Source organism: Macaca nemestrina, chromosome 1, assembly GCF_043159975.1.
Source record: "Macaca nemestrina isolate mMacNem1 chromosome 1, mMacNem.hap1, whole genome shotgun sequence".
Taxonomy (NCBI): Eukaryota; Metazoa; Chordata; class Mammalia; order Primates; family Cercopithecidae; genus Macaca; species Macaca nemestrina.
Genome location: NC_092125.1, coordinates 215,803,827 through 215,816,920, shown reverse-complemented (window position 1 = coordinate 215,816,920; position 13,094 = coordinate 215,803,827). Strand labels below are relative to the sequence as shown.

The 13,094-nt window shown below is 47.8% G+C and overlaps 1 protein-coding gene across 4 annotated transcripts in view; it reads left to right on the top strand.

Annotated features, from left to right (window-relative positions):
- The window catches only part of LOC105483134 (immunoglobin superfamily member 21), a 328,288-nt gene that overhangs the window by 181,387 nt on the left and 133,807 nt on the right, over positions 1-13,094 (top strand). The gene's annotated exons all lie outside the window — the stretch shown is intronic.

The window sequence follows — 13,094 nt, the reverse complement described above, 5'->3', positions numbered from 1 at the left end:
AACTCACTGGGTTTCAATTCTTGGAAACCCAGTGGCTTAACACAGTTCAGCCATTTCAAAGGATTTTAGCTCTCCCTGAAGCAGGGAGTTATTTCAGAATGGCTTTACTATCATTGGCTCTCTCTCAGTCCCAACCCTTGACAATGTTTCATTATTTGAAGCAAAACTGAAAATGATGATCCTAAGGAGACAATACAGTCCAACTATATCATAAGGGCGAGAAGGTAGGTACACTCTGGGGTGACCAAGAGAGACCAGCACCAAGGTCCCAGAGGATGGGACTAGACAACCCCTTTGGACCTTCTTGCTTGGCAGCCACTCAACCTGGCTGCTCCTTGTTACTTCTCTGACCCCACATTCTGATCTTGAATTCACATCTTACAGATATAAGATCTGGAAGAGGATGTGAGTGAGGAAGACAAAAGCCAGGGTTGAACCAACCCAACCTGTCTTGTCTAGGCCCTCCTTCCCCAACCCCCGGCCTTCCAAAGAGCCAGGTTCTCCCTGATGAGGTGTATCCAGTGCTCAATCTTATACCAGTCACATAGGAAGGAAGATAAGTCAGCCAGAGAGGGCCCACCAAAGGACAGCTGATTTTAGAACAAATGCAATAACACATAAAGAGGAAATAAGAAAAAGTTCCCAGATCTAATTCCATTGTAATCTGTATTCATCCATTCTCATGCTGCTATAAAGAACTGCCTAATACTGGGTAATTTACAAAGGAAAGAGGTTTAATTAACTCACAATTCTGCAGGGCCAGGGAGGCCTCAGGCAACTTACAATCATGGTGGAAGGGGAAGCAAAGCCGTCCTTCTTCACATGGTGGCAGGGAGGAGAAATGCCAGCAGGGGAAATGCCAGGTGTTTATAAAACCATCATATCTCGTGAGAACTCACTATCATGAGAACAGCATGGGGAAAACCATCCCCATGATCCAATTGCCTCCCACCGAGTCCCTTTCTCGACACATGGGGATTATGGGAACCACAATTCAAGATGAGATTTGGGTAGGGGCACAGCCAAACCTTATCACAATCCTTTAATGCATCCCCAAGGAAAACTCCACCCCTAACCACAGCTGTTAAGTTGTAACCATCCAGACTCATCATATTGCGCTCTTCCTCCTGGGGATGGAGTGATGGGAGAAACCTTCAGCTCCCTCTAGAGGCCAGAGTGTGAATCACAATCATTGCTGCCCTGATTCTTGGTATTTATTGGAAGTTCTATTGGAAACCGGCAGGGGTCCCTCACTCTGACAGCTCATTAGACTTTTCAGAGGCCACTAAAAATATACTGTTGCCTGAGACTCATTCTACAGTTATTGAATCCGAATTTCCAGGACTGGAGCCTCAGGGCATTTGTACTTTTAACGAGCTCCCCAGATGACAGTGATGCACTCAACCCAGCCAGGGAGCATGTCATGGTGTTTGTGAAACTCTGATAGAGGGAGCTGTTCCATGCACTCATTCAACATTAATTCAACACATATTTATGAAACCAGGATGGTTCTAGGCACTGGGATTTCACCAAGGAAGAAGACAAGATCCTGTGCTCACACAGTTTACCATGGGGGAGGAGTTAAAAAGATAAACAAATAAGAAAGATACCAGCTAATGAAAAGCGCAGTGCATATAATTAAAATCGAGTGGTGGGATAGAAAGGGATTGCGTAGTTAGGAAAAGACATTTAAGCTGAGATCGCAAAGGCAACAGGAAACCTACCATGCCAAGGGAAGAAGGCAGAACAATCCAGGCAGGGGGGAAGCAAATGCAAGACAGTTCTGTGGGAAAAAGCTTTGTATGTTCAAATAACAGAAAGTGCATGTGACTGGAACAAAGTGAATAGAGGGTGATGTTGGAAAAATGGCCTGGGACCGTTCATACCGGGCCCTGTGTTCTAAGGAGCAGAATCTGGAGTTATTCTAAGGGCACCAGGAAGCGTTGAGGATTTTAAGCAAAGAAGTTACAGGATCTGGTTTACTTCATTAAAAAGGTCACTTCTGGGTGGAGAATGGATTGCAGAGGAGGTGAGAGACTGGCAGCAGAGGGATCACTTGGAGGTTAGAACAGTTCAGGCAAGAGGCAACAGTGGTTTGATTGAGTACCAGGATGGTGGTAGTGGAGATGATGGGAGGGAAAAGTGTTCTGCTTATGATTTGCAGGTAGAAGCTAAAGGGCTTGCTAACATGTGGAAGGGATGAGAGAAGGGGGGATTCAGGATGACTCCCTGCTTTGGGGTTTCAGCTGGGTTTGCAGGAGCAGTGCTATTTAATGGGACAGGGAGGACAGGACAGGAGAAGCAGGTTGCAGGGTGATATGGTTTGGCTATGTCCCCACCCAAATCTCACCTTGAATTGTAATAATTCCCATGCATCAAGGGTGTGGCCAGGTGGAGATAATTGAATCATGGGGGCAGCTTCCCCCATACTGTTCTCCCGGTAGTGAATAAGCCTCATGAGATCTGATGGTTTTATAAATAGGAGTTCCCCTACACAAGCTCCTCTTGCCTGCCACCATGTAAGATGTGACTTTGATCCTCATTCGCCTTCCACCATGACTGTGAGGACTCCTCAGCCATGTGGAACTGTGAGTTCATTAAACTCTCCTTTATAAATTACTCAGTCCCAGGTTTGTCTTTATTAGCAGTGTAAGAACAGACTAATACACAGGGACAGGCGTCAGGCACTCTCTGTTGGCCATGTTAAGCTGGGAGTGCCTCCAAGACATCGAGATGGAGCTGCTGCAGCTGCTGTTGAGGCCACAAACCTGGAATTTTGGGGAGAGATGAAGCCTGGAGACTTATACTTGGCACTGTCAGAGAATAGATGGTGCCCAGTGCTAGATCCTTGGGCACTCCAATATTTAGAGACAGAAAAGGAGACCAACAGAGAGGCTGAGAAGGAGAAGGAACAGCCAGCAAGATGTGAAGACAGTGAGGAGAGTGGGGTGTCCTGGATTCCAAGAGAAGAAAGTGGCTTAAGAAGTAGAATAGTCAACTGTCAGCTAGCTGTGTCTCACACTCCAATGAGTGACTTGAGAGCAGAGAAATGACCATGAACTTGGTAGCATATGGAGCCCAATGGGGGCCTGGGCAAGGGCAGTTCTTTGGAGGTATTGGGGGCTAAAGCCTAGCTAGAGTGGGTTGAGGGGTGCGTTGAGATCAGCAGTAACATGGCCTTGAGATTTTGTCTAGTAAAGAGATTTGACCTTGAACTTCTGAACAAACCTTTGCAAGTAACATAAAGACACAGTTCCTCCTATTGAATCCACTCCTATTCGCAGGTCATTCATAAAATTACAAGCCCATTGTCTTTTCCTACCATCCTTAGCCTTTCAACCTGGAACTGGTGGCAGCCTTGCTCTCCTCCTCGAGAATGTGAAAGTGGCTGCCCAGAGAGTTTAGGGGATTCTAGTGTAATTAAACAAAGCATTTGGTATTTGAAAGAAAGATCCTGCTCTACCATTTAATTAACTCAGTGGCCTTGGACGACAACTATTCCCACAACTTCCTAGGCATGGTACACAGGGCTGAAGGTATAAAGGACAGGTGGCCCTACTTCCCTCGAGGGGAGCGCTTCCCGTCCAGTTGCCCATCATTAAGTTGTTAAGTTCTGTTTCATCATCTGGCCAGTGGGCTTGATGGCACTTTCCCTAAGGATCTCACAAAGATTTGTGCAAAACAGATGAAAAGCCCCACAGATGAGCTGCTTCCGTCCCCTGTGGCGCAGGGGAAATAGGCTTCACATATATTACTTCATCCTGTCTTTTCTGCCTGGACAAATCTTACTCATTCTCTTCTCTGTGAAGCCTTCTGACCCCTCTCACCAAAGCAGATTTAAGACATCACCTGCTGTGTTCTCTCAGCATTTTGTACATATTTCGATTAGAGAGACAACACCTGGTAGCTTAGTTATCCATCTTTGCATCTCTTGCAGAGTTTCATTTTTCTGCTTCTCTGATGTGTCATTCATAAAATTACAAGTCCCTTGTCTTTAGCCTTTCAATCTGGAACTGGTAGCAGCCTTGCGCTCCTCCTCGAAAATGTGAAAGTGGCTTCCCAGAGAGTTTAGGGGACTCCAGTGTAATTAAACAATGTATTTGGTATTTGAAAGAAAGACCCCGTTCTAGCCATTCATTTATGAATGATCCCTGGGCCAGGGATTCAATGTGGGGGCCTCAGGATCCCTAGGAAATATGTGGATGGGCTTCTGGGGGTGCTTAAAACCCCAGAAAGTATGCTTAATATGTTGTGTGTGTTTTTGTAGGAGAAAGGGGATGAATATTTTCAAAGGACTCTGTGACACCCCCATGCCTCAATTGAAAAACCCAGGTACTGCAACAGCAGGTGTGCAGGTGTTCGCTGAGTGTGAAATGTGTAGGGCATCTCATTATCTCCACTCTTGGGTCATCAAGGTCCATATTTAGGATGGCTCTACCAGACCCTGTAGCTACGAGGTTGTGTCAGATGGCCCATGAGTGATCCATGAGCTTCCAAGGACTACAGTGGGAGATGGGGGGTGAGAGGTGCTGTAGTCAGCCTCAGGCAAGAAGAGCTGCCGGGTGATTGAGATCTGTCCAGACACCACAGCTCAGTCATCCTGGATTTGTGCACAGATGCCCTTGGACGGGAAGAGGAGGTAAGAAGCAGGGTGGTGGGGGAAAGCTGGCTTTGGCCACGCATCACTGCTCTCCCTGGCTTGATGGGGGAGGGGATTTTGACCAAACAAATCCATCTTCTCTTGGGGATTAAGATCAGGTTTCTGATAATGGCACTGAGACCATTTCACTGCTCCACGTGGGGTTGATAAGAGCTCTTGGCTTCCGAACTGTTGAGAGGAGGTGCCAACAGTTGAAGTGGACAACCAAATAACATGTTTTATCGGACCACATGCAGAGTCCACCAGTGATGGGCTCCCACATTGGATGGCTGAGAAAGACATAGCATATCTAAGAATAACACACTGGTGGCTCAGCTTACTCTGGAGAGTGTGTCCTCACTTACCAAGAAGAGAAAAGAGCAAGGGCCTGGGGCACAGCATCCTGCTGTGTGACGTTGAAGAAACCACAACCCCTCTCTGAGCTCCAGGATCTTCACAGGTAAAATAAAAGCGTGCAGTGAGATAGTCTCTAAGGAATGTGCAGCCTCTCTCCCACCCTGCAGTCACCTCCTCACTCCGCTATCCTTTCCCCATAAGACTCTGGGCTAATGGAAGAGGTGGGTGCCTCCCAGGTCAGGGCAACCCCCAGGTGAGGCTTGGACAATGCTTTCTCAGGGGGTGAGAGTCCTGGCCTGAGCTACTTTGGGGCCTCCGAGCACATGGAATCCAGAAGCTATATTAAGCCCAAAGTGTAATTTCCAGCAGATTCTCCTGGCTTTCCTATGCCCTGTTGGGTTTAAATGACAAGGGGCTGACTTAACTTGTCAGAAAAGGATTAAAGGTGAACTTCCGCTCCAGCACACCAGTGAAAAAAAAGAACATGACTGAAATGAGGGATGTTTCCCAGAAAACCAGCTCAGGCTCACCCTCCCTCCTAAATCCTTTCTCTCCCTCCTCGCCCCACCTTTTCCTTGTTGGGTGTGAGCTCCCACAGGGCAGGCAGTCTTCCCATTGCAGACAGGCACAGTCGTGTGCTTTTCTAAAACACATATCTGATCTTACCATGACCGCCCCTCCCTGCCCCACATTTCACAAGAACTTCTCATCACCTGAAGGACCAAGTTCAAGGTCATTGGCCCAGGATACAAAGTCCTTCTTGATTCAATCTCTGTTGACTGATTTCTTCAGCCTTGCTTCCTACCACGTTCCCAAATGGGCCCACCACTCGAATCATATGGCTGATTTGCAGTTCTCAGAATGTGCCAACGCTCTTTCCCACCTCCGAGCTGGTGCATATGTGCTGCCTCTGCCTGCAATGCCCTTCTCCCCTCCATCTGGTCAACTCCCATTTGCCCTCCAAGACCCAGCTTCAATGTTGCCCCCCGCCCCGCTTCCTGCCACCAGAGGCCTTTCCCCATCCTTTTTTCCCCTTTCAGTCTTCCTCATTCAACTGCCATGACCCAGACTGAGTTAGCTTCTCATAACACTCTCAAAATACTAAGCACGTGACCATATGACTCAACACACTGGACTCGTGTTCATTTTTGCAGCAGATATTTCTTGAGTACCAACTAGTGCCAAGCCTTGGGAATAGAGCACAGAATAAGAACAATGGGCTGGGCACACACAGGCTGTGGCTCATGCCTGTAATCCCAGCACTTTGGGAGGCTGAGAAGGATAGATCGCTTGACCCCAGAAGTTCAAGAACGCCCTGGGCAACATGACAAAACCCCATCTCTATGAAAACACAAAAAAATTAGCCAGGTATGGTGGTGCTCACACCGGTAGTCCCAGCTACTCAAGAGGCTGAGGTGGGAGATAGATCGAGCTCAGGAGGTCAAAGCTGCCGTGAACTATGATTGCACCGCTGCACTCCAGCCTGGAGGACAGAATGAGATCCTGTCTCTGTCTCAAAAACAAAAACAAAGGAACCCAAAACAAATAAGTAAAACAATGTAGCCCTGTTTTTTATGGAGCTTGTAGTTAGGTGGGAGGAAAACAGGTATTACATGAAAGATAGTCAAATGAATGCCTCTTTCAAATTGTGGTCACTGCCCTGACAGAGAAAGACAGGTGTCTGCTAGCTGAGAGCTCATAATGGGAGATGAACTGTAATAGTTGCATGTCTCTCTCCCAGAATGCAAACCCTTTGCTGACAGGGACCAGGTGTCTGTTTGTCTTTCTCTCCTGAGTATCTAGCATGATGCTGAGCACATAGCTTAGAGGATGGATGGATGGATGGATGGATGGATGGATGGATGGATGAATTGCTGGGTGAGTGGGTGAATGAACGGATGGATGGATGGATGGATGGATGGATAGATGGATGGGTGGATGGATGCATGGATAGATGGATGGATGAATGGATGGATGGATGAATTGATGGGTGAGTGGGTGGATGAATGGATGGATGGATGGATGGATGGATGGATGGACGGGGTGGGTGGATGGATGGGTGGGTGGATGGATATCTTATGTGGCCCTGAGGGTCACAGAGGTAAACTTGTAGTTAATGAGGTAAATACTTTTCCCACAACTGGAGCTTTTCAACCATGGATGGGCTGTCTTAAGGACTGGTGGACTTCCTAACCCTGGAGATGCCTAAGCAAATGGCATGGCCACCTGTCAAAACTGCAATAGGAAGTAATCCTGGGCCCAGTGCACCCAGAACTATTGACCCTATTTGGTTCAGCTCTGAATTCTGTTCTGCCTCAAGCTCAGCTGCACAGCCACGACATCATGACAAGGGGTAGGAGCAGAGCATCCAGCCAACCTGCATAGTTAGGATTGAGTTTGGGAATTCTGCGGAAACCAGGCATCAGAAAGTTCCAGATTCCCCAGGAGTGGGGTTATGTGAGTGTTCTGGGAAGCAGACACATGTGGCTGTAAATGTCCAGAGAAAGTGCCCCACCCTTGAGTGAACATTCAAAGGTGAGGCCAGGGGACACCTGGGAGCTGAGAGGAGGGGGAGGATGCAAAGGAATTTTGTAAGGTCCAGAAGTCCACTCCACAACTTATGGCCTTATACAAAGCATCTCTGTCCATGCCACCCCGCTTTAAACAATCAGTGAAGCCTCTCCATGGTTCTTAGGATACGGACCAATATTCGTAGTGTTGCCGTACAGGACCCTGCATTGTCTGGACTCTGCCTGCCCCTGGAGGCTCCTCTACCAGTGTGCACCCATAAGTGAAGATTCTGGGGATATCAGAGACCTCAGAGAGCCTTGAGAGAAGGAAGTGGAAGGACTAGAGTCAGGGAGACTGAGGTTAGGTGAGGTTAAGCAACTTGCTCAAAGTCATGCTGCTAGACAGTGGTTGAGTCAAACTTCAAACCCCAACTCTCTGACTCCAAAGCTCAGCTCTTCCTGTTAGGTCCCATTGAAGGCCGTAAATACCCTGTTAGGGGTGGGAGGGATTTCCCCCCGAGTGATGGGCAGCATGAGGACTGGATCCTCAAATGCACTGTATCCCTGTGGCTTGGGGAGCCTGTGGCAGGTAAGACAAGCCTTCCTCCCATCTCTCCCTCATATCATCATGAATGCCACCACCGTAGCACAGGTCAGGTGCTGCGCTAGGTACGTTACAGAAATCACCTCACTGAGTCCACACAGGAATCACAAGATGCTGGTACAATTGTCCAGCTTAAGGTTGGGGACGTTGAGGCTCAGAGAAGTTAACTAACTGGCCCCAAGTCTTGCAGATGGTAAGGTGCAAGGGGTTTGTCTGACTCCCCTTAGAGCAGCCCAACCTTTTCACTCCAAGCTGATAGGGTGGCCTGGATCCCCCTTTGGGAAGCTCTGTGGCCTCCTCTGTTGGGGAGAGATGGAGATGGCCTGTGGGGCAGAGGAGCCTCTGGACCTGGTTGCTTCTGGCTGTCCTCATCATCACCCTGCCGGAGCCACCTGTCTGCAGAAGTGCAGCGGCACAGATCCACACAGAGGCTGTCAACACCAAATGAGGACTTGAGGGAAAACAGTTTCCACCCCGCAGAGATGACACAGGCAGCACGGTTCACCTACTCCGAGATGACACAGGCAGCACGGTTCACCTACTCCAAGATGACACAGGCAGCACGGTTCACCTATTCTCAGCACAGCGGAGCAGACAGGTGTAAGGAAGGGACCCTTCTCCCCCACGCTGCCTCCCTGTGTGCCCCTCCCAAGCTGGACTCTCTTTTGGTGAATGGTGGAAAATGTCCAGCAAAACTGTCCATGGCCAAGGCTGCTTCCAGGCATGGCACACAGACCTCAGGAATCCCATTAATAAGAGGGATGGCTTCTGAATTGGATACCATTCTTCAAGAAACGAAGTTGTATTATTATTATTTTATTATTTTTGGAAAGTGGTGGAGTAACTCAAATGAGTCTAAACAAGTATTGTCAAGTAGTGGTTCTTGAGGGACCTGCTGTAATGGCTATAATAGTCATTTCAATTGGCACATTAATTATATGGGAGCAGGTGCTTCTAAAATAATTGAGGGTGTAAGAAGGCTGTTTATTTCCTTACATGCTTTAAACATTCCCCTTCAATCCTGTTTATTCTATGAATATCAAGTCATGCAAGGCCCGTTCTTTGGAGACAGAAAAATGAAGCCTGTCTGAAATCGCAGGTTCTAATTCAGAGAAGTCTCCAGTTTATTTATTCATCCCTTCATCCTTCCAGGTGGAGAACTAGCACCTTTCAGAAAACCTTGGCAGGGCCTTGGCTGCAGCATAGACATGCCATCCCTGGCTCACACTCTGCTGGAGGGGACAGGTGTCATGTGACCTGCACCCTGGTCTGGAGCTATTCAGGAGTGAGGAGAGGACAGCGGGCATGGCAAGTAGAGGCGAGAGCAGGTGCAAAGGCCTGGGGGGTGCCCATCTGACTCCCATCAGGCACTCAGTGAAGGGGCAGGAAGAGGGGAGGCAGGAGGAGGAGGCTGAGAGCAATCAGGGATCTATGCCAAGTCTGGGGTGCCCTGCAATGGAGCTTGAGCTATATCCAAGGGAAACAGTCAAGAAATTTTAAACGTCAAAGCATCATCATACGATTTTAGGAAGCTCTGGACCCCTCCCTAGAGGTGTCTGATGAGCATCTCAGAGTTAACATGGCCAAAGCAAAGCTCTGCATTTCTCCCCTAAACCTACCCCTCCCTTAGTCTTCTCCACCTCAGCAAATGGCATCACCATCCACCAATTTCCGACGTGAAAAATCTAGGGAGTCTCTCCTGTCACCTCCCGTTCCTTGTCCCTGCCCACTTCCGGCACCTCTTCCATCGGATCCATTCTAAAAGACAAGCCCTGAACCCACTACCTTTTCCCCATTCCTGGGCCTCCACACCAGCTGAACCCTCTATCCAAGTCAGCACCCTCCTGATCACACTCCCTGCTTCCACTCTTGTCCCCTCAGCCGCCAAATCCAGTGTTCACCAAGCAGCCAGAGTAAACTTTTGAAATCAGAACAGTCTTATCGTTCCTCAGCTTTGCCTGATACTCAACAATGAAACCCAGGAGGCACCACCCGGTCTGGCGCTGCCCCTTTCTGGCCTCGCCCACTCCACTACCTCCCACCACACCATCTCATTTGGGTTCTGTAAACAGGAGTCAGCCCACACCTCCAGATCCCCGATGTGCAGCCCCTGTGTTGGGTGCTGCTGGGATTTCAAAGATGAGCAGCATGAACCCTGAGGAGTGAGCATATGGATCAGCAGTGAAGACGCTGCTTTGCCAAGGTGCCTCTAGAGACAGAAAGATCCAAGACCATCTCCTGCCTCCACCTCTTCCTCTGTCACCTCTCCCACTCTCCTTATCTGTGTCTGTAAAATGGGATGGCGATAACAGCACTGACCTCGTGGGAGGGCCGTGACAGCAACCATGCAGCGAAGTGTGCCTGGAACAGTCCAGATGGCGCTTGTTATCTGAGGGTGACTGTTAAGAGCAACCCTTGTTCAGCTTCAAAAGTGCCTGATTTGGACGATAAATGACACTTTTGCCAAAGCAGCATTCTGGAAGCGCTTTGCAAACGTCAGTTCTCAGGATGGTGCTCTAGTTCTCTGTGCACACAGACTACAGGACAGATTCAAGGGCAGCGCTCCATGCATTGCCCCCAGTCGGGAAGTTTCTTAAGCTACCACTCTGGGCTGTGGTAGGAAAGAGGGACGGAGCCCTAGTCTGCCAGATGAAAAGAGAGCTGACTTTGGAATTCACCTCCTTCTCCCTTTCCAGCATGGACCATGGGCCTTGATCCCACCCAGCTATTAGGCTGAGATGGGCAGGACAGGAATCACGGTTTAAGGAGTTGTTGCAGGTGATGCTGGATGGTCCTTTCTCTGTGTCCGAAAGCACGTGAAGGAAAGGCAACCCAGTCACCCAGGAGTGGACTCAATACCGGAACAATGGATCCCTTGAAGAAGTCCAGCTGCATTGCCGACCTATGTGGCCTTTCCAAACTGTGCCATATGGAGAGCCTGTTGCTTCATCTTTCAGCAAACAGTTATTGAGAGCCCACTGTGTCTCAGGCCTGGTGCTGGATGCTGCCACAGAGGCCACTGCCCTAGTGGAATAAAGGAAACTGGTAATTGTACATTGATCTTCCATGCAGACATCTTAATGACACTTATCAGTGCTAATAGATTTTTTTTTATTTTGATCTTTTGCATTTTTATGTGAAAATATTATCTGCAAATAATAATAATATTTCTCTTCTCTTTCAATGCCTGAGAGACAGCATTTTTAAGGTATAAAAATGTATATCCTGGAACCAGGTCACTTGGATTCAAATTCCAGCATTGCCACTTAGAAGCTGTGTGACTTTGATCAAGTTACTTAACCTCTCTGTGCTCTAGTTTCCTCATCTCATGTAATGAGCTTAGGACAGTGCCTGATGCTTTATAAATATTGGTGGGGTTATACTTATTGAACTTATTATAATTTCTTGCCTTATTCCATTGTCTAAAATTTCCAGAATGCTTGTAAAAAAAGGTTTCCCTGTTTTATTCCTAGTTTTCATAGGAATGCATTTATAATTTTAACATTGCATATGATACTTCCTGCTGGTTTCTGATAAATATTCTGTTGTGTTATGAATAGAAAGGTTACTTCTATTCCAATTTCACCTAGAATTTTTATAAAGAAAAATTAATTAAATGCTTCTTAAAAATCTATTGAAATAATCATATGGTTTTTCTCCTTTAATTTACTAATGTAATGAATTATGTTGATGTTTTTCCTAATATTGAGCCTCCATTGGGTTTTTATAATTTCTTTAAACAAATAGCTTGTGTACCAAATTAAAATAACTCTCAAGTATTTATTTTTTATTATTATAAATGGGATCTTTTTCATTGGATTTTCTGTGGGTCTCTGGGATGTAAGAATGCAATTGATTTTTTGTGGCTTTATCTCGCATCCTACAAATTAGATGAATTCATTTTTTTTCTCTTTAATAAGCATGTGGAGCTTTCTCTGAATTGTCTAGGCATCCAGTCTCCCCAGCTGATATTTTTGTTTCCTTCTTCCCTGTATTTTCAGATCTATTGCATTAAGCAACGAGCAAGCATGTGTGGAGTGCCTACTATGTGCCAGGCACTGAGCTAGGATCTGCTTCCTCTGCTGCTGTTGCTGCTGCTTGGCGGGGTGGGGTGGTCAGAGTACACTCCTCAGCTGGAATATTGACAGCAGGGGCCTTGTGAGGGAATGAATCCCAGGAGGTCCCAAACCACTTACACAGATCAGAATTCAAACACATTAACCCTCCGGTTGGGCTGCCTCCTGACTGATGACTCTCCCCTTCAAGGGGCAGGGGTAATTAACCTTGACCCGGAAGGGGAAACCAAAGCTTGGGAATGCAGCAGTCATTTCTGGCCTGGAGGTGAAGATAGATGCCCTTACCCTGCAACCTGACCTTGAACGGTCCAGCTCTCTGCCCTTCTTTTTGTTCCTGCATCTGGGACTTGCTGGTATTAAACAGGAGTGAAAGTCCCAGTTATAGTTTGTTTCTGTTGAGCAGCATCCCGGCTCTGGGCGGCATGAGATGACACAGCAGCATGCTGCCCTCCCAGGCTCTCCCCGAGTCTGTGAATGAGGCCCTCCTGTTTCCTGGGTGAACGTCACTAAAAGGCTGATGGCATCTCAGTGCCCAGCAGGCCCCCCTCACTGCCTGGCATGCCTCTTGCTGCCTTAGGTCCCACACTCTCCTGCCTATAGATTTGCTCTTGGTTTTTGAGCTAATTACTCCGTCTCATCACTGCACTGACTCTTCCCAGCATCTGACACCCCTATGAGCGTGTATCTTGTAATCTCCCTTCACCTAACACAAGTCAGCTTAATTATCCGTGTGGAACTTAGGACTCCAGCCTCCAGGCTCGTACTCTGCAATTATTTCTGTGGTCGTGTCCCCTCTGGCTTCCTGCAAAGATGGCAGCTGGTGTCTTGCTGTGGAGTCCCTGGAGTTACACCCTACACAGGGTGCCTGACTGAGAAGGCAGAGGGAACTAGCTCGGTATGTGCTGTAA